Here is a 27,908-nt window from a genome sequence, read left to right as displayed (position 1 = left end):
CATCCCCAGATTCCAAAAAGAAATAGCTAAAATGGATTAAAATATCTTTTTTCAGTGTCATTGGTTTTAGGGACTGAGCCTGGTGTGGCTTTCCAGAGCTTGCAAAACTTAGGCCCTCTGGTTTCCTATCATGCTGTGAGGAAACCAAGCTTGGGCTGACCTGGGAGGGCAGGGTTGGACTAGATGACCCATGGGACCCCTTCCAACTCTACAATTCCATGACACTGATTCACAGTCTATGGCTGTGATGGAACATAAGTAGGTCAGGTGATTTACCCCTCTATCTAGTCCTGCATGGCTATTCTGACTGGAAACAGTTCCACAGAGTCTTGTGCCTTGGCTTATGGCCAGAGGTTCTAGGTTCAATCACTTCCATTTTGAAAAACATTCTTTGGTAGCAGCTAATAAGTGGGGAGGGGGCACTGCTGTCAGTCAGCGTAAACTAGAGAGTACTGGGATAGATGGACAAACGGGATTCTGTGGAGGAACCAGGCGTTCCAAAATCCGGATAGGATCTTCAAGTCAGTTGAGAGAGTGACACCGGAAGTGAGAAGTTGAATGCCACCATCCTGCTCCTCTTTGCTTGTGCATGTTTACCCAACTAAAGCTTCAGCTGAAAGTTCTTGAAGTGTGACAATGACAGTCACCATTTGCTTGCTCTCAGTAGGCAGAAGCAAAACTCTTGCAAGGGCCATGAAATTATGAAAGGTGAGGGGTTCTCCTGGGCGGGGTGCAGCACTTTGTTTTGCTTACTTTCAAGGTGGCCAAGGGACGCTTGTGTGCACCCTTCCTTTCATTCTGCAATAGCCCTCAGCTAGGTTTCCCTGTCAGCCCAGGAAGGTAGAGAGGTCCACATGTGGAATGAGCTCCCTCAGAAGGTGGTGAACTCTCCTTCCTTGGAGGTTGTTAAGCAGAGATTGGCTGGCCACCTATCGTGGATGCTTTAGCTGAGATTCCCACCTTGCAGGGGGTTGGACTAGATGACTCCCAGGGTCCCTTCCAATTCTACAATTCTATTATTCTTTGTCCTTGACTGCTGTTTGCTTTTGTTGTTATTAAGTGAAATATGAATACATTTTAAAGGTGGTATTATTATTATTATTATTATTATTATTATTATTATTATTATATTCCTTTATCATCTTGGCCATCCTCCTTTGCACATGTTCCAGCTTGTCAACATCCTTCTGACAAGCCCAAAGTGGACACAGTATTCCAGGTGGGGTCTGACCAAGGCAGAACAGAATGGTGCTATAACTTCCCTTGATCTGGACACTGTGCAATAAAATTGCTGGGTGTCGCACAGATACCCACCTTGTTTTGTGATTGTAAGAAGTTCTAAACGGTTTTAAATATTGTGTTTTAATGTTGTAACCTGTCCCAGAACCTTAGATTAAAAGGTGGGCAATACGTAAGTACTGGTAAGTAAATAGTAGAAGCCATGCAGACTCTGCCCTTGGCCTTTTAATCTAAAAGTAAGAACACAACATATTAGAAAGGGAAACTCCAAAGCAAAATTGTAGAGCCTCCGCAGGCCAATGAAAGGGTCTCTCCTCCCCTCTGTTCCATGCTAAGGGAGGGACCCAAAATAGATAGAAAAGCCTTAGAGATGGGCTGGAGATGGGCAGATAGGCAGAGATTATTCTTTAGACTTCAAAATGCACAGAAAATAATTTATGTTATCCAAGGGTCATTCCCCTTCCTTATTCCAGTACTGGGAGTCATGATTGCTTCTACCATTTGGTGCTCCTCGAGGCTGTTTCCTTCATGCCACACTTTCTGAAGTGTGGTGCATTTCTTTTAGACCAAGCGTTTGGTTCAGGGAGCCCAGGAGATGCCAGTTCTCTGGAACTACTGGGATCTAAGCATATGCTAAGCACTACAGCTACAATGGCAGAGTTGATATCTGAACTGAACCGTGCCTTCAGTGAGCAATTTTGTAATCAACGGATGCTGAGAAATACTGATTAATCTAAATGATCGCATAATTAGAGTGCAATTGGATGCTCTACTAGTTGAGAAAAGGGCACAAATCAGGGTGAAGTGATAGACGCCGTGTTAGTTCTTCTCTGTGCCAACGTTACAATTCAATTGAGCTCACTCACTGGTGCCTTTCTAAATGGAGAAGGGCACCCTGGCACACTCAAAATTATTCCTTTTTTAAGGAGGTGTTTATATTAGTTTTTATATTAGTATATTATATTTTGTTTGTCATCTAAGAGAGAATAAGTCACATGGTTCACTCTTGTAATTCAGATCATATCCATCCAAGTAAAGATTGAAAGTGAAGTGGGAATCACTTGGAATGAGACCCAAACAGGAGGGATAAATGCTGGCCACAGCCCAGGAGAGAGAAAAGAAGGCAGTCAAAGACAGAGAGATGGCCAGTTATCAATAATAACTGTTGGACTTTTCGTGGGAAAGGGAATGAATGATCTAGATCAGGGGTCAGCAAACTTTTTCAGCAGGGGGCCGGTCCACTGTCCCTCAGACCTTGTGGGGGGCCGGACCATATTTTGAAAAAAAAAATGAGTGAATTCCTATGCCCCACAAATAACCCAGAGATGCATTTTAAATAAAAGGTCACATTCTACTCTTTTAAAAACATGCTGTTTCCCGGACTGTCCGTGGGCCGTATTTCAAAGGCCAGATCCAGCCCCCGGGCCTTAGTTTGTCTATCCATGATCTAGAGAAATTTTAACCCAAAAGAAATATTGTTCAACAGAATGTGGAGGAGATGGATGCTCACATGAATTGAAACTTTTAAACCACCATGTTTTCTTTTTTTATGTAAACAGTAGGTGGAAAATAGGATGCTCCCCTTCTGTATTTTCTTCTAATGATTTTTCTTCTTCTTTTTATTTTATTTCCCTTTCTTTCTTTCTTTCTTTCTTTCTTTCTTTCTTTCTTTTCCTTTTCATCCCTCTATTATTTCTATTTGTCTGTTATGTTTTCTTTTTCTTTGCTCTTGCTTTTATTCTCTACTCTGGGTTAGCAAAGAGACTACATGCCGATGAAGGTGATGGATGGTTGGTAGAGGACTGTGTGAGAAGCAGGGAAGGGACGATCTCCCTGGGGGTGGGGTGAGAGAAGAAAGGGAAGCTCCCAGGTGAGCGCTGGGAGGGTTCACCTGTCTCTGTGTAGGATAAGAGTTAAGATCTACCTATAAGAGAGGACTGTGCATTTTTCTCTTTCTCTTATGTTTTTATCTTTGTTTAGATTAGTTTGCTTTTTATTGTAGTGTATTATGAAAAGTATCAACAAAACTGTCCAAAAGAAAAAAGAAAATTAGAATGGTGGGTAGGTGGAGATCTAGTAAGATCCCCTTGGGAAGTTTTCATGAACCAATTCTCATTGGCCATCTAAAATCCTGCCACATCTGCATAGCCACACCCATCTCTTGGACACACAGTGTGACCAAGCACAAAGTGAGTTCTTGTATATATGATAATTGCCTGTATCATTAGAGCAATTAGATAAAGCCTATTTGCCATTCTTATTCATCGCAACCCCTTGAAGTAGGTTAGGCTAGGAGGCAGGGTGTTGCCAGAGGCTGCCCAGCAAGCCTTGTTAGGGCCTCACCTAAAGCAGGCTGGATTGGGCTTATCTGCTCGGTGACACTGGCTGCCAGGAAAAGCAACAGTGGAACAAGATTTGCACACTGGTGTTTTAATGAAATGTGTTTTTTCAAGTCTCAGTTGTTTCACTCTTGGGAGTCATCATTACAACACTCAAACAAAAGATTTACTGTCTGTTCATTTTACTAACTGGAGTGGATTCTGCTTCACAGCCAAAGTGTGTGTGTGTGTGTGTGTGTGTGTGTAAGAGAGAAAGAGAGAAATATTCTGACAATGAAGTGGTCAAAAGTGAAGCAGAGTGTTTCATCTAATGACTGTATTAATTATCTGAGCATAACACCCAATTTATTTAAAATTGTTTATCTTGAAAAACAAGATCGCCAGGGGAGCTGCGAATTCCCTTTGCATTCTTGTTTCCAGTGGCAATCTGCTAACAGCAGCAAATTGCATTCAAATTACATATCAGCCAATATTAGTATTAATTGTAAACTAACTTCAGCTCACTTAATTGTGGGTATAATGAAGTATTACAATTAGCCATAATATATTATTTAACTAAGAAATATCAATATTATTTAGAGCAGGTGCCAGTTACAGCAGGCCATGCAAATACGGAGGGGGAGGGGGGAGCATATCAATTAGGCATCTCATTTCAGCAAGTGCTAAATGGTGCTGGTTGCCTGAACTCCTGAGTGTTTTGTCTCTCTTCAATTCAGACCAAGCAACTTGCAATTTTGTTGTGAGGTAAAGAAAAGAGCCAAAACAAATATTTGTTCAGGAAGCTCAGTTTAATCTTCAATAAAGCAACACAAGGAAGAATGTTTTAAAATAAATATCCAAAATTTTAAGATCTGAAATACATAGAATATTTCATAAAATTCATATACCACTTGTTTGTAAAAAAAAAAAAACCTGAAGAGAGTTACAAAAATAATATAATAATAAAATTATGACTAAAAATTGTTTAAAACTGCTTTTAATAAAAAAATAAAAAATGTTTGCAGCAGGTGCCCAAAAGTGGACAATGAAAGTGCCTGCCTGGAGTCAATAAGCAGGAAGTTCCAAAGTGTGCATACTGTCACACCAAAAGACCAATTTCTTACAAATACGGAACAGGTATTATGTGATAATAAATAACAAAGATGGAAGATGGAAAAATCTTTTTTAATAATTCCAGTGGCACCTTTAAGATCCACTAATTATAAGCTTTCAAGGTATGAGCTTTCGTGTGTAATACACACATGTGGCATCTGTAACTTGGTCCCAAGTTGTTCAGGGCTTTATATACTAAGAGTAACACCTTTGAACTTGGGGTTTTAAAATTGAACTTGGGCCTTGTGTTTTGCTCTGTTTTAACCTTTGGTGGCTTTACGATGGGAAGCAGCCTATTTCTTTAATCGGCTAATAAAACTAAAGCTGGAGCACATATCCTCCAAGGGTCCCGATTTTTCAAGGACAGTCCTGGAATTACGAAATTGGCTCCCGGAATGTCTCTGTTTCCCGCAGCAGCACCACTGCCCCTGAGCCCAGGGAGGAGGATGAGACAGCGCTTGTCCCAAGTGACGATGGTGGTGGCAGTGGCTGCTGCGAGTGGCCTCCTCCCTTGGGCAGCTTGTAGCGGCTGCTGGAGAGTGGGCGAGCGGGGGAGAGACTGCTGCCCCTGCCATGGCCCAGGGGACCCCCTGGCTCTGAGGCCAGGGCTGCCCTGGGTGGGAAGAAAGGTAGCAGAGTGCAAGGAGTCTGGATTTAATATTTTGAAAAATGCGTTGTGTGCCTGTGTCTAATCTTGACCTTTTAAAAAATGTATTTATTTGTGTGTTTTTCTTTTTGAAAATCTACCAAAGAATAAAATAAAATTGGGATTAAAGGGTTTTCTCAGAACGGTGGAGGGTGTGTATGCTGTGCCCCGTTGGTGTAGCCATGGTGGAAATGCTCTCTTTTTTGGGGGGGTGACAAAATGGGGAGTCAAGGAGGATCAGTTGGGGGGAGTGAGAAATGTTACCCTATTTTCTCTGAGAAATGTTGGGAGCATTCCCAAATGTATGGGAGCATTCTAATAAAAAGTATCTTCCTCCAACTCAGGAATGAGCTGTATTCTGCAACTGATGCAACAGAAATGGCAAAACTTACTGGAAGAATAAGAAATCAAGAGTGACTTTTTAAAACAGAATGGGGGAAAATATTTATTATTTGAAGATATATTGTAAGCAAATTAAAACATTAGCAGGATTGATATAAACATGTGCAGTAAGAGATAATTAAAGGGGAAGATAAGGGGAAATTAGTAAATAGGTTTCAATTCGATATGCAGTAATAAAAAGATATGAATTAAATAACCGCAGAAAGGAGGGGAGAGAAGTTGATTGCAAATTGAATTTGTAAAGATTTTGGATTTTTTGTTATATTTTTTAATAAAATGTGAACATTTATATCTATCCATCTAATCTATTCAGCAACTGTGGGTGAGCAGCTAGATCCCTCTCCCTCTCCCCCTGCCCCTGCCCCACGACCAGACTGCAGTCTGAAATACCCATTTACAATGCATGCTTTAAATGGAATCCAAAATTATGTCATCAATGTAATGCCTTTAACTCTCATCACATTTCATACTTGACCAGAATTTGACGCTTGTGTCAAACCTTGAATTGTCTCTATGTTCAATATCCAGGTCATTAAGCAGCCATTTATATTGTGCAAATATTCCTCCGGTTTTAATTCTGCTTTGTGCCATAGTATACCTGGGTAATTCCTGAATGAGTCCAAATAGTCAGGGAGCTCATAGTGAGCAAGATGATATCGCAATGCTATGTAACCAATAAGATTTGGATATGTGATGAGATCGCTGAAGACAACGTAGAATGGAAGCACAGCTTCCAGGGTTGCAATTGATCCCACCCAGGCAGGGATCACACAATGAATGGGCTGATGTTACAACATGTGGTAGCCCATCAGGCTTAACTGTGAGATGATGTCACCAAGGGCAAGTGAGGTCAACTGAGAGTAAGAGCAGGAGAAGGCAACACAAGTGGGGTTAACTCTTGCCACAAACAGAGGCTCCAAAAATCACATCCAAGAATGGAAGTGTCCTTTGACTGCTGAAAATGTTTGCAGAATAGAGATAAATTCTGGCTCCGGCTACCTGGCTAAGTGGAAACCCTGGTTAGCTTTACCCATGGTTAATTTTACAACTAAGTGCTGCTTCATTCATCATGAGGGAAGAAGGGGTGTGGCAAGAAGAATCCATACTCCAGAAAGGACGGGTGTGCAAAGGGTGTTCCTGATTGTCTGAGCATTCAGTTTGGCATTTGGGAACAGGACTTGCACACAGTTAACCCAAAGATTCCTGTGGCAGCTTAAAAGTTAGCATTACTGTACAAGCGCACCTCCCATAAAGGCAGAAAATTGCGTGGTGCAATTAAGGAGCTGATCTTAAAGGGCTACTGCCTTTGCTGTGAACAAACTTTCACAAATATAACCCCTCTGGAAGAAGCAGCCCAAACAGCAGAAGCAGAAATGAGTCTTAGATTAGAGAGAGGAAGCTCGGAATGAGGAGACGTACAGAGCAAAGCCGTCTGCGTTCAGGTTTCAGCCACAAAGAGGGCCCACAGTGATGGAACTTTTCCTGGTGCACATTTAAGATCATTTCTGCACACTACAATTATGTGCCTAATTAAAATTAAGAAATTAGAACACAGTTAAAAGGAGTAATATTTTGCTCACAGCTAATTTCATTAAAGTATTAATGAACAGGACTCATTTTATGGCTGGAGGGCAACTATTTTCTGCAAAGTGCCTCCATGCTCGCTAATTTATTCATGCATGAAAAACAACCCAATGAGAAATGAGCGAGCCGGGAACTTCTGGTCCTAATTAAAATATTTAAAACACCACGTCTATTCTGTTTCCATCTAGTCAAATACCTAAGCTAGGAGCCAGCATGAAGCCAATTAACATGGAAGAAGCAAACACACAACACCCACAGATCCTGATTAAAGTGCGTATTATCGTACCAGACGATATATTGTTGAGCACATGTATGTAAATGTTTAATTAACCCATGTCTAAATCACTGCAATAGTCAAGAAAGGATACTTTAATCCCTGAAAATAGAGGCAATGTAACTGCGTGCCACGATCGTTTTTATTTACTGCTTGCACCTTGACTCAAGACATCATTTGGAGTTCTCCTGCAAAGCCCCACTGAAGTTTGGTATGGGGGGGGGAGTTGTGAGGGGGAGGAGAGAGGGAGAAGAAGGATTTTCCTCTGAGCTCTGCAGACAACAGTGAAATTGCTGGATGCCAGAGGCATGAGAGAGATATTCGGTGTTGGATTTGCCTCTGGTAACACAATATTTTTCATTAATAATTGAAGTCTAGGCCTAAAACCCATTTGTCTATTTTGGACACCAGAAACACAAACTCAAAAATGCTTCTCATGATCCACCAAAGAGGGTGTGTGTGTGTGTGTGTGTGTGTGTGTGTGTGTGAGAGAGAGAGAGAGAGAGAGAGAGAGAGAGAGAGAGAGAGAGAGAGAGAGGCGGGTGGAGCACTCCTGGGATGTTCATCTTCAGGAAAAAAGAAGAAATCCTGAAAAGAACTCTACTTGCAGACTTGCTAATTTAGCAAAAACTAGGATCAGAACCCCACCCCCTCTAAACTTTACTTCACACACAGATGATAAAACCCTCAAGTTCAAGGAGACTTCAAAGAGATGCAGCTTTCCCCTTGGTTTGTACTGATGTGGGTCTTTCTATTTTTTTTACATGGGATTCAAATCTTGACTGTGACATCATCATCATAATCATTATTTCATATATATTTTTTAAAAAACAACAATAATCTGACATTTCAGGTTTTACAATCAATCAGTCAACCTCAGACCCTCCCTCCCTCCATGGTTTCCCCAAAATTTCAATTTGTTCTGCACATTATAGTTACTCCGTGCCTTCGCTTCTAAAAAAAACCAAACCCTTTATTATCCTTTCCAGTTCTGTTCTCAGTCAAATCCTATTTGTGTCTTAACATATTTCCAGTGAGTTTTTAAATTATCTACAAAATAATCTTCCAATACTCCTTAAAGTCAATCTCTCTTTTATCTATAATTTTACAAGTCAAACTAGCCAATTCTGCATATTTGTCAATTTCAACTGCCACTCCTCTGCCATTGTTGTGTAAATAAATAGGTTTTTCTGGGGGTTTGGGGGGTATCTGTTCCTGTTATCCCTGATAAAAAGGCTTCTGGTCTTCTGAGGTGAGTTACCTTAAATATTTTTTCTTGATGTGGGTCTTTCCATTTGAAAAAGTGTTTTGTTTTGCAAGAAATCTAGTTCTCCATAGGATACATCCTCCGTTCTCTTGCTGCTTCCCTTACTATCCTCAGAGAAGAGTCAGAGAGACCTGAAACTCTTTGGTGGTGGTGAGGAGATTTCTGGCTGATTTCTGGCTGGTTGACTGGTTGTGCTCACTTCGGCAGCACGTATACTAAAATTGGAACGATACAGAGAAGATTAGCATGGCCCCTGCGCAAGAAAAGGACAGGATCACACTTCAAAACGACCTTGACAGATTAGAGAACTGGGCCAAAACAAACAAGATGAATTTTAACAGGGAGAAATGTAAAGTATTGCACTTGGGCAAAAAAATGAGAGGCACAAATACAAGATGGGTGACACCTGGCTTGAGAGCAGTACATGTGAAAAGGATCTAGGAGTCTTGGTTGACCACAAACTTGACATGAGCCAACAGTGTGACGCGGCAGCTAAAAAAGCCATGCAATTCTGGGCTGCATCAATAGGAGTATAGCATCTAGATCAAGGGAAGTAATAGTGCCACCGTATTCTGCTCTGGTCAGACCTCACCTGGAGTACTGTGTCCAGTTCTGGGCACCACAGTTCAAGAAGGACACTGACCAACTGGAACGTGTCCAGAGGAGGGCAACCAAAATGGTCAAAGGCCTGGAAACGATGCCTTATGAGGAACGGCTAAGGGAGCTGGGCATGTTTAGCCTGGAGAAGAGGAGGTTAAGGGGTGATATGATAGCCATGTTCAAATATATAAAAGGATGTCATACAGAGGAGGGAGAAAGGTTGTTTTCTGCTGCTCCAGAGAAGCAATGGATCCAAACTACAAGAAAGAAGATTCCACCTAAACATTAGGAAGAACTTCCTGACAGTAAGAGCTGTTCGACAGTGGAATTTGCTGCCAAGGAGTGTGGTGGCGTCTCCTTCTTTGGAGGTCTTTAAGCAGAGGCTTGACAACCATATGTCAGGAGTGCTCTGGTGGTGTTTCCTGCTTGGCAGGGGGTTGGACTCGATGGCTCTTGTGGTCTATTCCAACTCTATGATTCTATGATTCTATGACTTTGACTGTTCTCCAAGTAAGCTGTCAAAAAGGGGAAATCAAATTTGGTGCCAGAGGGCTAAAAACTCCAACTTAAAGACTCCACACAGTGTGCTGCCAATACATTCACTCACACACCTCCAGAAATTATTCCAAAACTCAGTTTCATCAAAGCTTACATCTGAACCCCACAGCAGGCCATCAACATGTAGACTCAGTTTATATGAGTTTCAAGGCAGGGTGAAAAGGGAGAAAGAGGTGGCAGGCAGGCAGGCAGGCAGGCAGGAAGGAAGGAAGGAAGGAAGGAAGGAAGGAAGCTCCCTTTCCCCCAATTATTGGCTCTGACAATGATATGTATTCATTTATACCGTGCTTCTGTCACTGACTGGACTCAAGAGTACCCCCAAGGGGATGATCACATATTCTTTTCCTGCGTAGCCCAACCTCTACTTCCAGTGTTTCCCCCCACTAAGTCAGATTATTATATAATAATATAATATTATTATTATATATCACATTGCTGTTTATTTACAGCAATTGCACCCCATCATTTAGCAGTAAAGGCTCTCAGAGCAGCTTACAAAAAACCATTAAATCTTAGACTGTTAAGTTCCTCCAGCCAGGGACCCATCCTATGTTGGGCATAATGCACACTGATAGTCACAAGTCTGCTAGAAGTTGGAAAACCACCACAGGATTCTGTAAATCACATAAAACCATTGTTATTTCAAGGAGGTTTTAGGTGGTATACAACAATGCTCCTTCATGTCTAAAAACCCTGTGGGCCCTGCACCCTTTAAGGGGCAAATTCTGTTCATTTCAGAAAATATTACTTCTTTTGGCTCTTGTTTTGTGCTCAGATGGTATTGTGTAGGCAATTTAAACTTTAAGGTAGGCTTTTGTGGTGTATCATGGTGACACCTGCTGTAGGTGGTATCTGCTAGTCTTTGAGCTATCTAGAAGAACATAAGAAGAGCCTGCTAGTTCAGCATCCTTTTCCCACAGGAGCCAAACAGATCCCCACGGGATATCAGCAACCAGAGCTGAGCTCAAGAGCACTCCTCTTCCCTGTGGCTTCCAGCATTTAGAAACAATAATGCCTCCAACTGCAGAGGCAGAGCAGAGCCATCATAGCTAGTAGTCACTGATAGTCCTCTCCTCCATGAATTTGTCTAATCATCTTTTAAAGCCATCAAAGTTGGTGGCTATCACTGCTTTGAATGGCAGTGAGTGTCATATTTTGCTGTGTGAAGAAGTACTTTATTTTATCTGTCCTGAATCTTCCAAAATTCTGCTTCAGTGAATGTCCAAGAGTTCTAGTGTTTTCAGTTTCAGTTTATTGTGCTTTAGCAAACATCCATTACACACATAAAAATAACAATAACAACAATACCAAAAATAGGAATGAGAAGGACCCCCTTGTTGTTATATGCGGATGACGCGGCCATCATCTCACGTTCCAGACCAGGTTTGAAATATCTGCTGAGGAAGTTTTCTGATTACTGTTCTGGAAATGGTTTATCCATTAATTATGAAAAATCTAAAATTTTAGTATTCAAAAGAAGCTTCTCCCGGTCTAAATGGGTGCTGGATGGCCATAACCTTGAACAGATCAAATACTTCAGTTACCTAGGGCTCACATTCCATCATACAAGATCTTGGAAGCACCACTGGCAAACCTCCCTTCAAAAGGCGGAGATCACAAAGCTAGCCATACTCAGATTCTTTTTCACAAAGCGTGGCAAGTATGTTCCAGCAGCCTTAAGGGTTTTCAACGCAAAATCCGTTTCTCAACTCCTGTATGCTGCAAATGTCTGGCATAATGGGGACCTGCCTAAGCTAGGTGGCTTTCAGGCAAAATTTCTACGATCTCTGCTGCAGGTACCCAACTGTGTCCCCAACTCCATACGTCTATTAGAAGCTGCTCAATGCCCAATTTCAACTAAAGCATTGGGGGCTGCCGTAAAACACTGGCTCAGAATTTCAGTTTTTGATCTAGGGAAGGGTTTGTATCAACACCTGACCAATGAGGAGTTTGTCAGCAATTGGCAGAAAACAATGACTAGAAAAGCCACCTCTATTGGTCTGTCACCCCCCCCCCTTTATTACCTGGGTTATGAAGGCACCTTAAAGATGTTAAAGCAAAGATTATGGGATAATACACACAGTGACTTGCGATCTCGATCACACACAGTCTGTAATCCGCTGGCAGTAGGAGTACAATACAGTGGTACCTCGGGTTAAGTACTTAATTCGTTCCAGAGGTCCATTTTTAACCTGAAGCTGTTCTTAACCTGAAGCACCACTTTAGCTAATGGGGCCTCCTGCTGCTGCCACGCCGCCGGAGCACAATTAATGTTCTCATCCTGAAGCAAAGTTCTTAACCCAAGGTACTATTTCTGTGTTAGCGGAGTCTGTAACCTGAAGCGTATGTAACGCGAGGTACCACTGTATGGGCATGTCTTTAAGTTAACACCTTACATTAAAAACCTGACAGTACCAAATTATTGATGGCAGGTTGAGAGGAGTTTCCTACCAGGACAGACTTTGCTCGTGTGCTCAAGACAATGATTCTATAAAACATATTTTGCTGCACTGTGCGAAATATGAGCAAGCCAGGGCTGAACTGATTTTCCCGGGAAAATCAGTGGCTCACTATGTCAGGTTCCTATGGGAAGACTGGACAAATGCTAGAACATTAGCAGTGGCAAAGTATTTATCGGTGGTTGCAAGAACCAATGATCCCTATCTTTAGGTCTGAACAAAATGCTTGTTTAACCTGGAGGTAGGATGTCTGAATTAAGCATTGCTTTGTAACGATTTGTTGGGTCTCTGGTCCATAATAAAGATTGATTGATTGATTGATTGATTGATTGATTGAACAACAATACTGCTTAGGGTTGCCAACAACAACTTTCACCGGGTGATTTTCCTAAAAAGAAGCTCAACAACTTTCCTAAAAAGTTCAACAACTTTTTTGTCCAGGTGTTTACTTCTTGAAATATGGCAATCCTAATACTGCTACAAATAGTGGTTTACATTTCCCATACTTGCTTTAAATTTTGTTACACAAATTTGTAGAGCCCTAGTGAGAAATTTGAATGTTCTGAAGGATATATACTTCTCAACATCAGGCGCTCTCAACAACAAACTCAAGCATGCAACACTCTCCACTTCACCTTTACTAGGAGAAAGAAACTGCACTGAGAGGGCTTTCATACAATCTGGTGCTGGCATGGAGTCCCCAGTTCACATGTTGTCTGGGGCATGTGACAGAGCGGAGGGGCACCTGCCCACTCCTCCACTGCACGAAGGTTGCCTCTGGTGACATACAAACTGGGGTCTCAATGGCTGCTGTCGAAAACCACAGTGCAATCTTCCCATTCATCTAATCCAGGGAAAGTTTTCTGAATGCTCTAATGCTCCAGAGAACTCAGGAAGCAACGCTACATGGCTGGAAGATACAGACATGTAGAGCAAGGGAGCTCCGAGACTCAGAAATGGGAATATGCAAGTCAGATGAAGAAATGAAAGACAGGAGGGGGAAAAACTTGGTGAGCTCTCAGGAGCTCTAGAATGAAATCCAAGGCAGAGGAAACGACAAAGGCAAGAAGTTATCTGGGAACAGAGGAGGAGGAGGAGGGCAAAGTTAGAGACGCAGCAGGAAAGAACAGAGGGATGTGAATGAGGTGGAAAAGTTTTGGGGAAGCAGAGAAATGTTTGCAAGGAGAGCAAAAGCAGGTAGCAATAGGAGCTGGAAATGCAAGCTGTTACGGAGCTAGAAGAGAAGAGCACAGTGAACATCCAAAATGGTAAGAGCAAAACTCCGACGCAGTGAGGCAGAAGCCAAGTGACTCTTTCAGGAGGAAGGGCCACAACTCACTGGCAGAGCATCTTTTTGGATGCAGAAGGTCCAAGGTTCAATGCCTGGCAGCATCTCCAGGTAGAGAGACTCCCTGCTCGGACTGTTCCTCTGTCTCTTCCAAGGCTAGAAGAGTGCTCTCTCTGAACAGCCACCAACTACCAAACCTCCGCAGTCCAGCACAGTCTTGCCCCCTTTTCTTTGTGTGTGCTACCTTGTCCAGGAAGAGGCATTCTTGTTTCATTTTCATTCTACCTGTTCTTTTTAAACTAAGGTTATGTTGTATTGTAGGGGTGGTTTGACTGGGACCCTTCAATCCTATAGACCCTGGAAGGGTGACACAGGAGCCCTAGGATGCACTAAGTCCCCCTATCCGGGGGGGGGGGGGAGAGAGGTGAGGCAGAAGCCGTCCCTTAGAGAGGGAGATCCAGCACTGCATGCCTCCTCTGATTGGTTCTGGAAATATCTGCAGTCAGGTCCTCCCCAATGTCAGCGAGGGCTAAAGCTAGACATTCCAGAAGCATCTCTCTCATTCCTCTGCACACACCAGAAAGGGGGTCAGCCTGTGCCAGCCTCTGCCCTGCATGTGTTAGATGTGGCCCTTCCTCCACCTTTGTCTCTCTCCTCTCTGGGACTGAAGCCTAAAGAACTGTTTTACAGAATATCTATACTTAAATCCTGCTTTATAGAATCATAGAACTGTAGCATTGGAAGGGACCTCATGGGTCATCCAGTCCAACCCCCGCATTGCAAGGATCCATGACAGATGGACATCCAACCTCTGCTTAAAAATCTCCAACGAAGGCGCCCACCACCTTCTGAGGGAGTCCGTTCCTTTTTTTTTTTTTTTTACAAAATTTTTATTGGTTTTACAATTTTTTTAAGAACAAAACAAACACTTAAAAAGACATACAAACACGTATAGTTTCATAACCTTTTTTCATAAACCTCTTTTCCGGGACTCCCCCATACCCTCCCTTTCTGCATCCCCTTGTCCATAATTTTTTAACAACTTCTAAATATTCTTTTCCAACCTCTGTCATCTTAGTCTTTTCTATAATCTGATCTTATATCACTGTATCCCTTTTTTCCTGAAAACCTCGACATACTAGCATTCATCAAGTTTATAGTAGTCCTTCAGATAGCTTTTAAATTTTCTCCATTCTTCTTCCGCCGTCTCTTCTCCCTGATCACGGATTCTGCCGGTCATCTCAGCCAGTGTCATATAGTCCATCACCAAATGGTCTAGGGCAGGTTTTTAAAACATAGCAACTAAAAACAAGATGGAATTAAAATCATGGAATTAAAATCAGAGAACCAACCAATAGCAAAGCTAACACAGCAGCTGCCAAGACAACCTCCTAAGTGGACCTTCCTTATCTGAGTTGCAGGCAGCCATGTTTAGTACCAGAGTCAGCTCCCTCAAGAAAGAAAGTTCTTGAGATTTGGGCAGCTTCATCTCTCGTAAGGAGAAGGCTTCTGTACTTGTATCACTGCTGCATTGGGAGCCATGTGCATAAACTGGATGTCCAGCTGTAGAGTTGGAAGGGACCCAAGGGCCATCTAGTCCAACCCCTGCAATGCAGGAATCTCAGCCAAAGCATCCATGACAGATGGACATCCAAGCTCTGCTTAAAAAGCTCCAATGAAGGAGAGCCCACAACCTTCTGAGGGAGTCCAATCCACAGTCAAACAGCTCTTACTGACAGCAAGTTTTTCCTGATGTTTAGTCAGAATTTCCTTTCTTGTAACTTGAATCTATTGGTTCCAGTCCTATACTCCAGGGCAGGAGAAAACAAGCTTGCTCCATCTTCCCTGTGACAACCCTTGAAATATTTGAAGATGGCTCTCATCGGAATGCAGGTCTGTCTGTCTCCACCACATTTCTGTCAGCTGGGTGTCTTGTGCCTCCTATAAGAACATAACAGCATAAGAAGAGCCTGATGAATCAAGCCAATGGCCTGTCTAGTCCAGCATCCTGTTCTCACAGTGGCGGTCAGGTGAAAGGTGGATTGTTGTTGCTGCTGTTGCAATACAAAGAAGTGCTGGTGCTGTAGAGGTTCACAGGCTGCAAAATAGGTCTGGAGTGGCTATAGTTATTCAAATGCTGCATGAATCTTCTGACGTTAAGAGCTATTCTACAGTGAAATGAACTCCATCCCCTTTTTGTTCTTTGCTTTTTTTCTATTTAGCCGTGTTGTTTGGTTTATTTTTTGTTTGTGATGAATTTGTCTGGTGTGTATTGGTGTGTAATGAAAATTAATAACGAGAATGCAAAAATATATATGAAATGAACTCCCTCAAACAGTGATGGACTCCTCTTCATTGAATTTTTTAAAATGATTTTTATTGATTTTTATTGAGATTTACAATCACCAACCAACACCCACCAACAAAACATCACATCTTATTACATATATCCTACTTTATGCTCCATAGAGCCGTTGGCTTCCGTCCTTCCCTTCCACTAGTTTTCCTATTCCATTCATTGGAGTTTTTAAAGCAGAGGTTGGGTGGCTATCTGTCAAAGATTCTTTAACTGTAATTCCAGCATGGTATGGGGTTAGACTAGATTACCACTGAGGGTCCCTTCCAACCTTATACTGCTAAGATTCTGTGATTCTTTGATATGCTGAGATGTAGCAGTTTTTAAAAGACTTCACGGCTACGGATGGACAAATTTGTAAATGTTGTTCTCCCATTTTTCCAGTCTTAATGTCCAACAGTTTGACTTCACGCCCAAAGATACACTCTTCCATTGTCTCCCAAAACAGGTGGATGCCAATAAAACCATCAGTTCATCACATTTCCATATGGTTTGCAATTTGATTTTTTTTAAAAAAAAAGTCCTCTGGAAAATTTGTCAGCATTTAAATGCACATATCACCTAACAGATACATTTTTGTAAGATTTTTTTCTAATCTTATTTTGACAAATGTGTGTATTTTTTTTTAATGCACTTAGCACATGCATTTCCCTACACAGCTTTTGGTCGGAGAACTGTACTGCTGAATTCAAAGAAGTGTGCATTTTGAAGGATAGCTGCATTTTGGTTTGTGTTGTAAAAAATAAGGCAGATTTGCAAAGGAAGCCACTTTTCTCCCCCATCCTTAACACTGGTCTCCACAAGGGGGAAATGCTCTTTCCAGATTCTGATATGGTTTATATGTGCAGTGTCCAAAATGAGTCTGTGTGGCAAGGCTGCGTTTCTCTGCTTGGGTGCGACAGGAGAGTCCAGCCTCTTCAGTCAGCATCCTTCATTTCCATGTAACTAAGTCTGGGAAAAAGGGGCCAAGATTGATAAATGCTGTCCTGCTTTTATGCCTCTTTAGCCAGACAAACACCAGCCCTTCGCATTTACAGTAGCAGCTTATTTTCTTTTTTACAAAAGAAGAATCTTTAAATGTGCTTTCTTAAATATGCAGATGTTCTATTGTCACAGTTCCACCACATAATGAACAGCTTTTAAATATTTAATCAAGCTTGTAAGCCAGCCCCACAGGCTCCCAGCACAGACTGTTGATAGCCAACACTGCTAAATGGCCATTAAGATGCCGAATGTCTCTTTTAAAATGTGCTTAACAAACTGGGAACATTACCTGCAGAGGAATGTGACCCCCTCGCTCCAACACTTGCCGGAGATGGAGGGAAATTAACGTGCTCTTGGCAAGTCCCATTACCAAGATGCCACCATGTGGCATGACACACTCTGCCTCCAGTGGTGGTGTAATGACATATACTGGCTAGCAGTCGTCATTCCTTATCTGCAAGGGCTAATATATTGCAATAATGATGCTCACTAATTGGATATAGAAAGCAGAAGTGCAGAACAATAGCATTTGTGTATCAGCGGAGATCTTCAGAAAGCCAACAGTTTTCTGGTTGCGTGACCCCTCGGTTCCTCCTCTTTGCCTGCTCCTCCCTCACACTGATGTGCATGTTGCACATAAAACTCACATGTGCCAGACACATGACACTTGATGGGGACAGCTCCCCAACAGGTAGGCTTGGAATCAGGCTCGGGGGAGGGGGGTGAATCATTTCTCCCCAAATTATTTCACACAGTGCATAAATTGTGGAACTCCCTCTCACAGGAGGCCGTGATGCGCAAAAACTTGGGTGGCTTTAAAAGAGGATTAGACAAAATCATGGAGGGTCCTGCTTGTGGGTTTCCCATTGGGCATCTAGTCGGCCACTGTGAGAAGAGGAGGCTGGACTAGATGGAGCCCTTTGGCCTGATCCAGCAGGCTCTTCCTATATTCTTAAATTCAGAAAGGAGCATGGTTGACTCAAAGCCTTTTGCCCTTGTCATGGCCCTGATGGAGTCATTGGGAGGCAAACAGGGCTGGATTCCTCCAGAAGCTTCCAGTCCCTCCTTCTCAGCCACCTGCATAACTGCTGACTCACCTCCATCCTTCCTTCCCTGCCATCCATTTTCATGGCTTGCTGTTCCAGTGGTGGTGGGAGGGAGGGAGGGAGATCACCCCCTATCCCTTCTCTGACACAGTCCAGTGTCAGGAGTACTGCGACATTTATTTTCCAAGTCCCTTGAAATCCAAACAACACCCCAGCCCAAGATTCTGTTCAGCAGCCTCAGCTTTTTGTAGCTGGAGTCAGCCATGGCCCCATCCTTCCAGGCCAGGCAGCAAAAGGCCTGCAAGGCAGGGAACAGGTTTTCCACTTCTCACAGCCTGGATTGTGCATGTGTCCCCACATTTTTATTTTATTTTTATTTTTGTATATTATCAATTTTCAAGGGGATGTTAACCTGGAGGAGCTCCTCCCCTCCCCCCAGGAGTTGCACGCCAAACACCCCAGGTTCAGTCTCCAAATATGGCCAGGAGAGCCCCAGGAGAGCTGTTGACAGTCGGTGTAGAAAATACTGAGTAGAATGGTCCAGGAGTCTGATTTGGCAGCAGGCAGAGGGAAGAAACATTTCCAGAGAAGCTTTTAGCCATGGGACTCCCGGGTGCCACACCATCCTTCCATGAAGTTCCACAATGCACAGTCCACTGAGAGTTCAATGGGAGTTGTGCAAGAGAGCATCCCAGGGCAATATCCCCCAAGGGTCTGATCTATTTGCCTCTCACCCAGTTGCCGCTTCTCAACACACCGTAGGTCCAGCTACCGTTAAAACCAAAGGGGAAAGAGGTTCCTAGTAAGAGGCTCCAGCCACCATCCTTCATGTGAACTACAGATAAGAATACTTGAACCTATGATATATGTTAGGAGGCTCTCTGCTTCAAAACCCAGCTCAGCACAGCAGCAGTAGAGAGCTTATTTCCAGCTTCACCTACCTTACAGGGTTGTCGCAAGGAGAAAAGTAGAGGGGTGTAAAAAGGGTCTCTGCAGTTTCACAGGTTCATTTGCAGGCTATAAAACAAAAGGGGCTCTTTCATTTTAGTGGCAGGGGAGCAGATTTTCAGGGAGGGCACTTATCTGAGCCCTCAAAGCCCCATCATGCTGGCTTTGATGTAGTGCCATTTCTGGGGAGGGCACGCTGGGGTGTGTGATTTAGATTGAGGAAAATGGGCAGAGTTGATGTAAATTGGGAAAATGCTGCAGGGAAGAATCTGACATCCTCTCTCCACCCCTTCTGCTCTGACCCAATTTAGGCCCTCCCAGAATCCTAGAGGGAGCTGTTGACCATCCATCCACCCAGAAGCCTCTCTCTTCCTGTTGCAGTGGTTGGCTGGAACCAATGAGAGGAAGGAAGCTCGGGCGAGGTTGCAGTCTTGGATGGACCAGGGATGGGGGAGATGGGATTGTTGATAGGCCTTCTTCTCAAAGAAAAAATAGGGCTCAGGAACTTGGTGTTCTCCAGTCACTGTTGAGGAAGTTGTAAAACAAGTTGCAGACTGCGAGAATTAGTTTGACACCAAAAAGATAGAACCTATGCTTTTAGCGGTTCTTACTTTGATCTGTAAGCTGCCTTGAGTTCCATCAGGGGGAAAGGTGCAGTATAAATAAATATACAAAAATAATAATAGAGAGGTCAGCCCAGGAGATTAAATATGCAAAGATAGTTTGGGAATCTAGAGGTCCCTAACTCTGTCTGCTTTAATTCATGCAACCCCCTCCCTTTCTGCAAGCTGAGTTGCACCCAAACTTCCAACATTTCTGTTGTGACATATGCAATATGTGATTATTGTGTGCTGACCTTCACTGCTGCATGGTTTTTGTTTTGCTTTTTGAAAGTATAACAGTAAGAATAAAATTCAGCCTGGGCCAAAGCATTGACAGTACAGAAATCTAAATTTAATCAGCAAGTCTCTGACTGTTTACTTAAAGGCAGCATTGGCTTCCAGCATTAAAGAGAAGTCAACAGAAATAGCATCCCCCCCAAAAGTCCATTTTTTCTTCACTTCTCACATTAGGTGCTCCTAATGATTCAAGTCAACTTTCAAAGCAAGAAATGGAAGCATGAACTGGAAGCAGCTTCTGTTGCTATTGCATCTCCTATATATCATAGACCTTTTATGGACAACCTTCTTTCGCTGGGCACAAAAAAGGGCTGGAGGTCTTCACTGCAACTCTCCTCTCCGTGGGGTTGGAATTAAACACGAGGAATGTGAAAGGTAAAGGCGAGGAGGGGAGTTAATACACTCCTGGTCGCTGTTTCATCCTACCCTTTCCTCCCTCCCTCGATCTCATGTAGAATTGTGTTTTGTGGCCCACAGCAAATGCTTTCGACTCTCTTTTTAAAGAGACGTCTGGATAGAGATGGATGACACAAGTAATCTACTTATCTTCCTTCCCCATCACCAATAAAAGTGACAGCCTGCCTAATTAGGCCTAATAAAGCCTCAGCCACACGAGTGGCGCAGCAGCGATCTAAGGGAAAGATGGCATTGACCCACAGAAAACAGGTGCCGCCTGGAGGCAGCTCGGGTATTGCTTTATCTCCGACACATTACAGCGAGGGTGCCCGTGCTGTATTCAAATGCAGGGAGCATGTTTTTCTCTTCAATGCTTAGATCAAGAACAAAAAACCCCTCCTAATAATAAAAAGGCGCTGCCAATGTTTTCCCCCAGCTTCACATTCAAAGCAAGGAGTCATTCTGAGCATTGCACTCCATATTCTATTTTATAATATCACTTAAAGCTATTTCTTTGAATTGCAGACATTTCTTTAAGAAGGAAAAATAAAAAATTCTTCAGAAGGAAATGCTCAGGTTTCCACACGCACTCACACATCTCCTTTTTTTCCCAAGCCACCCACCCTCTCCCTCTTATGCTTTGCCATTTCCAAGGAAGGAACTGCAGCATGCGGGAGGGAGCTGCAAAGAGTCCTGTGTCTGCAAAAGTCGGGGGCTCCTTAAGCAATTATTAGCGCTGAGTGCTTGACACTCTCTGGTTGCCAGCACCCAACTTTAAACAGAGCAGAAAGAAGATGGAAAATAAACAGGCCTCTTAGCAAAATTAACAATTGGCCCTGCAAATTAAAAAACAAAACCACCTCCTGTGTTTTTTGCATTATACCTCTTTTTGGAATAGGAAGGAAACAATATCAGCAGATGAAATGGAATGCAAAGTGCCCTGTTTCATATGAAAACTATCCAGAGTCAGCCAGTGTTCCATTTTTCTGTATTTTCCAAGGAAACATTCCTACTCATTGGAACCCATCCTGTATACAGTTTGTGGATGCCGTGTGGCTAACGTCCAGGAGATCCTTCGCTCATATTAAAGATGGGGGAGAAGTGTGTTTGGTTCACAATTCAGTGCAAATCTTCTCCATTTGCACTTGCCTAAACAATATACAAGAGCAAGTGCTCCTATCCCTCAAAAGTCCCATTTCTCCACATTTTGCAGCCAAAATATGCATACAGAAATTCAGGTGTTAGAGGAAGTGCTATTTTTCTTAAAAAAATGTTTAGGGGTACTCTCATTTTCCTAATATTGAAATACTGCCCCTCAATGGGGCCAAACTTAGATTCACAAAATGTTTAGGGGTATGCGTACCCCTGCGCCCCCCCCCCCCAGAAAAAAGCACTGGTTAGAGGAATGTATGGACACAAATGTACACATATATTAGTGAAAGTAACATACAGAAATGTATTGCATTATGGGAAACTGCCTGCAGAATGCATATGAGAAATGCCCATGAAAATGTGTGCAAGTATTTATGCTGTATTCTTCTTTAAAAGAACAAATAAATTGTAAATTGATGGGGGAAATGGGGGGGAAATGAATTTATGTTGGGAAAATGAGAAACTGAGAGAAACGGAAATTAACAGATTTGTCCAACCTACTATATATAATATTTGTTCAGTTCTACTTAGTATCTTAAAAGTATGCAAAAGTTTTAAGCAGCAACACATTTTTATTACCCCTCTCCTTGTAAGCAGCACATGTTGAGGAAGACAGAATGGTCAGACTTCCCTTGTGCCCTGTTTCTAGGCACAGGTCTGCACTTCCAAGCTCCATGTCTGAGCGCTTTTTTATGCCCCGCGCTTTCCCCACAAGACCACACACTTCCCCACCGAATCAGAGCAAATGGCTTTCCATAGAAACCCTGAATTGCCATTTGTTTCAATTCTGTGAGTTTTCCTGGGGAAAGCATTGGGGCAAAAACACTTGGACCATGAGTATAGCCAGGCTATATGACGGGAGCAGAACTGAGCTATCTGAGATGCAAATGGTCCGTTAGTTAAGTATTTTTTTAAAAAATTACTTGATTTAGGGGGGCAGCTGCCCCCTGCTTCCCCCAGCTGTGCCCGTGGCTTAGGCCACAGAGGGCAGACCTGTGCCTAGAAAGCAGTGAGCAAAAGGTAAGAGTGGATAAACCCTTAAGCACATAACCCTAAAACAGATCTCCAATTACATACCATGTCATGCCAACCACATATTTATGTTTTTCCAAGAAGAGCATTACTGCAGAGGCTCTTGTGCTCAAGCCCTGCTTGCCCCTTTCCCGCAGGCTTCTGGTCAGCCGCTGTGAGAACAAGATGCTGGACTAGATGGGCCCCTGGCCTGATCCGGCAAGTTCTTCTTATGTTCTTCACACGCAGAGTGCAAGGATGCAGGAGCAGGTGACTAAGAAAGATTATATGGTGTAATAATTGGGGTGCTTTTCTCATGCATTTGTCTTACAAAGTTTTGCCAGACTGATCAGAATTGTAGGCCGGTCCTTGAATTATTGGGGGCAGGAAGACTCTTTGCCCTTATGTGACACTATTATTATGATTATTAAAATTTCTATCGTACCCTTCTTCACTAGGCGCGCGCTCTCTCTTTCTTTTTCCAAGGCTCTTGTGGACGTGCAGCTGTTTGCTGGGATCTGGCTAAAATGTGGGGTTGGTTATGGATTCCTTTAAGAGCCTTCCTCCCTGATTCAGGCACTGATCCAGATAGCCATCTGTTCCCGTGTTTAGACCATCAGCTTGAGATAGCCACTTGCTTAGCTATCTTCTTTAAAAAAGAAAAAGAGTAGCGACTTTCATAGAGGATATGCCTAGCAATGCTAATGAGCCATGATAGCTTAATCTGATGTACAGAGGCAGCATAGCTCAGAGTGCAAGATGCTGGGTGTGTGTTTGTGTGCCAACAAGGGAACCCTTGTCAGGTTATCCTGCTGCCCTATTTTGCATTGGGTCACTGCTTCATCTGGCCTTCCAGGTCTCCTGCAGGGGATATTCTCTGCCTTACCTGGCGTTGCTGGGGATTGAACCTGGGACCTTATGCATACAATACAGATGCTCTACTGCTAAGCCCTTCTCTTCCCAGGGGTAGCTGTCTGGTTACTTTTGGGAACAGAGGCCAGGAAACAAAAGGTTGTTTTGGAAATATTTTAGGGCTTGACCATGCCAGTTATTTGAGACTTTCCAGCTATTTGGGAGGACCTTCCCTCCCACCCCATGTGAGTCATGTCATAAACCAAACTGTTCTTTGTGCTTTAGCAGCAGGGAAGGCGAACCTGCCACTCACAAACTCAAAGCCACTTAGCATGCTGAGAATGACTTGTGCAGATCTCAGAATCAGGGCCAGAACAGAGGGTCGGGGTGGGGGTGTGTGTGAGAGGAAGCCTTGCCTGATTCAAGGGGACACCTTAATTAAGTCATGTGGTCTAGAAACTTGTTCTGTTCTCAAAACCAAAACTGTCTGCATGACATTTCTGAAACTTGGGACTGCTCCCACAGGTAAATTTCTCCTCCCTGCCTCCAACTGTGCATGGGAAATGTTGTGATTTGAAGTCTCTTTCCAGGATGTCTTTATTGCCATGGCATAAATTGCTCTCATCTTGAGAGTGGAGCGGCAGTTCCACTCTGTCTCAGCCATTGATCGGGGAGCAACTGCTGCCTCAGCACTGCTAACTTGGTGTAAACCAGCAATAAACTGAAATCAAACTCTTAACCCTTAATGGAGTGAAATAATGTGATTTGCTGGAAATGGTTGGCTTTGCTCTTTTATTATTATTATTTTTAGGAGTTAGTTGGGAGCTGGGCTGGCTACATGCACCCATAAAAGCAACATTTTCTGGTATTGCTCAGTTACAGACATGTGCATAGGCTTGCAGGTTTGGATGAATGCCTAGCAGCAGGCTGGCTTAGTGGCTACCATCTGTTGCTCTGTGCCCACATGTTTGTTGGAAGTTGGGGTGCAACTCAGCTGGCAGGAGAGAGGTTTGCATGTGGCTAAGACAGGAGAGTGTAAGGGACAATGTTAGCTCCCTCCCCCACACCTTCCTGCATCTAAGGCTGCTATCCTGGACCCATTTACCTGGCAGTAAGCCTCACTCAACTCAGTGGAACGTACCTCATAGAATCATAGAATCATATAACTATAGAGTTGGAAGAGACCACAAGGGCCATCGAGTCCAACCCCCTGCCAAGCAGGAAACATGCTCGGAGTAGGCATGCACAGGATTCCACTGTAACTCCGTAACCAATCCTATGTAACTGGACAATGATGTGTGTGAATGTGTTGTTGTTGTTTTGCCCCCCCCCCCTTCCCTGTGGTTTCCCTGTGTCAGATTTAAGACTGGAAGGTCCTCAGGCCACGGACCTCTCCCCTTGTACTCTGTGGTCTACCAGGCACACAAATGGAGCTGTATAAATAAACAATGTTTATTTATTTTATGAATTTACAAGTCACTTCATGGGCACTGAAGCAGTGTACGGCAAGATAAAAATAAAATTAAATTCAAAAAGTACAGGTTCTAAAAATGGTCTACAAAATGACTGGGTCAGACCCCTCAGGGGAAGTCCTCTTCAGCAAAACTGTCTTAATTTGGCATCTAATCATCATGTCACTATGTGGCTGTCTAATTCTGCCTGGCTACTGAATCCAGAGGACTGGAGCTGCAACACTAAAGCCATGTTTCTAGTATAAATTAAGCACATCTCTGGGGCATGTGGTGCTCTCAGCTGTGGCCCATTGCAGTGCAGTTGCCAGGCAAGGGCCTGTCAGTGTACACAGCACTTCAAAAGGGGAACATAAAAATCAGATCTTTGCCAAAATTCTCTTACAATGTGAGGAGTTTAAGGGAAGAGAGAAGTAAAGTAAACAGAGCAGCAAATGCAAGAAAGCCATTTTCACTGGTGTCATTTCAATGGGGAATGAGGACTAAAGCAGTAAGTCAATGGTTGAATAGCAGAGGTGGGTTTTCTTGGAGGAAACAAAGTCTAGCTTACCAGCCTTGGTGTTTCCTCTCCTTAAATCTGTTTTCTTCCTTCCTCCCATATCTAAGTTTGGATTGTGAGCACATTGTAAGCAGAGACCTGTCTTGTCTTACATTGCTCCGCAAAGTCTCCATTTAAATAAGCTAGATATAATCCAACTGGTGCTATGATTTATATTTTGAGTTTTCACATGTTTTACTGTTGTCCTGCCGATTGTGGGTGTGGGGAGGAATGGGCAGCTGTGGCATTTTTTATATTAGATTGGATGGTCCTGGCACTGGATCAGATCCACAGGGGCAAAACAAAATATTGAAAAAGTTGATCGAGTCAATCAAGTTGTTCTCAACTCAGGAGCTCATTTTAAGTACGGGGGAGGGGGTGGACAGAGAGAAAGGGGAGACCCCTCGCTGATGCTCTGTGAGTAAACAGAAAACGCTGGCCTTAGCATATTCTGAGGTGCATTTGTGCATAGAGCCATTAAGTTATCTTGCGGTTATTTATTTCCGTGGCTTGTTATTAGCTTCGCGGAGAATATTATTCTAATTATGTCAGCCCAATCAGCAGTATTGCATGTCCAGCCTCATTTGCATTAGCTTGAGCTGTGTCTTTCACACTGTGATACTAATTCAATGAGACATCAAACATTTAAATCGACCTGGGAAGCTGAGGTCAGGCTGCCTTGCCCTTCCACACTATTAGCACTTGAGTGTAATTGCGTTTGTCACTCGCCGCGTGACTAATAGTATTGGGTGCCCATCAGAGCACAAGCTGGCAATGTGTTAATATATTATTTTGTTCTATAATATCAATATGTGTTTATTCAGTGGCTGTGTGAGCCTAGTTGGAACGGCAAGCCGGCACCACGAATGCAGAGGTGCTCTCTCAGACAATTATGTTTTACCACAGTCAATTCCACCCTCTGTGAGAAAAATGGAAAAGTCCCTTAAATAAAACTGGCAGCCTTTGGCCCAGAGTTCATCTTAAATTTCAAGAAAGATCTGAAACAGCAAAAAATGCAAAATAGTTCAGGTAAGAGGGTAATATCCAATCCATTCACAGGAACCCTGAGGAAACTGGTATTCCTGAAGCGCAAGCGATTATTTGTCTCAGGTCTGTGGAAAGTGTCAACCCTTCCGCCAAACGCAGCTCCCCGCCCAACCTGGATACTGGTGGGAACCTGCCTGGGGCTACAGAAATGGAGGCCTTATGGTGTAGCAGAGGGGAAATGCAAGGGAATGCAGGCCTGGGACAAGAGCAAGAATGATGATGCCATCAGGGAGCCAGTGTGGTGCAGTTAGGAACCAGGAGACCAGGCTTCAAATCCCCACTTGGTCATGAAGCTTGCTGGGTGTTCCTGGTCCAGTCACTGCCTCTCAGCCTAACCTACCTCACAGGGATGCTGTTAAGGACTAAATGAGGAGGGGGATAACTACGCATGCCATCTTGAACTCTCTGGAGGAAAATGGAGTATAAATGTATCAAATAATATTTCTTTTTACTGAAGTTCTATCTACAGGGACATACTTCCCTGTTCATGGAAGCTGCTATTCCTTGAATGCCTTTTTAAATTTAAATTCCAGATGTGACAGGGCTGGCGGGCAGGATCTGAACCCTGGCATGGGCATGGGGTTGCGTTACATCAGGCTCCTGATTTTAATCAGCTCTCCCTGCCTCCAATATGCCTACAATATAATTTTTTAAAAATGCATTCAATTTGTCTAAGCCTTATCAGGATACACCAATAAGCTTTGCCATGCCCATTTCCCACTATAGGTAAAGGTACCCCTGCCCGTACGGGCCAGTCGTGACCGACTCTAGGGTTGTGCGCTCATCTCACTCAAGAGGCCGGGAGCTGGCGCCGTCCGAAGACACTTCTGGGTCACGTGGCCAGCGTGACGAAGCTGCACTGGTGAGCCAGCACCAGTGCCGCACACGGAAACGCCGTTTACCTTCCCGCTATAAAGCGGTACCTATTTATCTACTTGCACTTAGGGGTGCTTTCGAGCTGCTAGGTGGGCAGGAGCTGGGACCGAACGACGGGAGCTCACCCCACCATGGGGATTCGAACCGCCGACCATACGATCAGCAAGTCCTAGGCACTGAGGTTTTACCCACAGCGCCACCCGCGTCTCCCACTACTCCCCCCCAAAACATGGGTAAGTTTGCCAGAAGATCAGAATCCACAGACCTACAACTAATACATGATTTGGAACATGTGCCAAGACTGGGTTGGGTATATGCCCAGATGCAGTCCAGTTTCCCTCTCTGTGTTTTCTAAATTGTAGGCTTCCTAAATTTATGCTTGCCTATCAGAAGATCGGCGGTTCGAATCCCCATGACGGGGTGAGCTCCCGTTGCTTGGTCCCTGCTCCTGCCAACCTAGCAGTTCGAAAGCACGTCAAAGTGCAAATAGATAAATAGGTACCACTCCAGCGGAAGGTAAACGGCGTTTCCGTGCGCTGCTCTGGTTCGCCAGAAGCAGCTTAGTCATGCTAGCCACATGACCGGG

Source organism: Podarcis liolepis (assembly GCF_965112155.1).
Source record: "Podarcis liolepis genome assembly, chromosome: 14".
In the NCBI taxonomy this organism is placed as follows: domain Eukaryota; kingdom Metazoa; phylum Chordata; class Lepidosauria; order Squamata; family Lacertidae; genus Podarcis; species Podarcis liolepis.
This window is presented reverse-complemented; position numbering follows the sequence as displayed.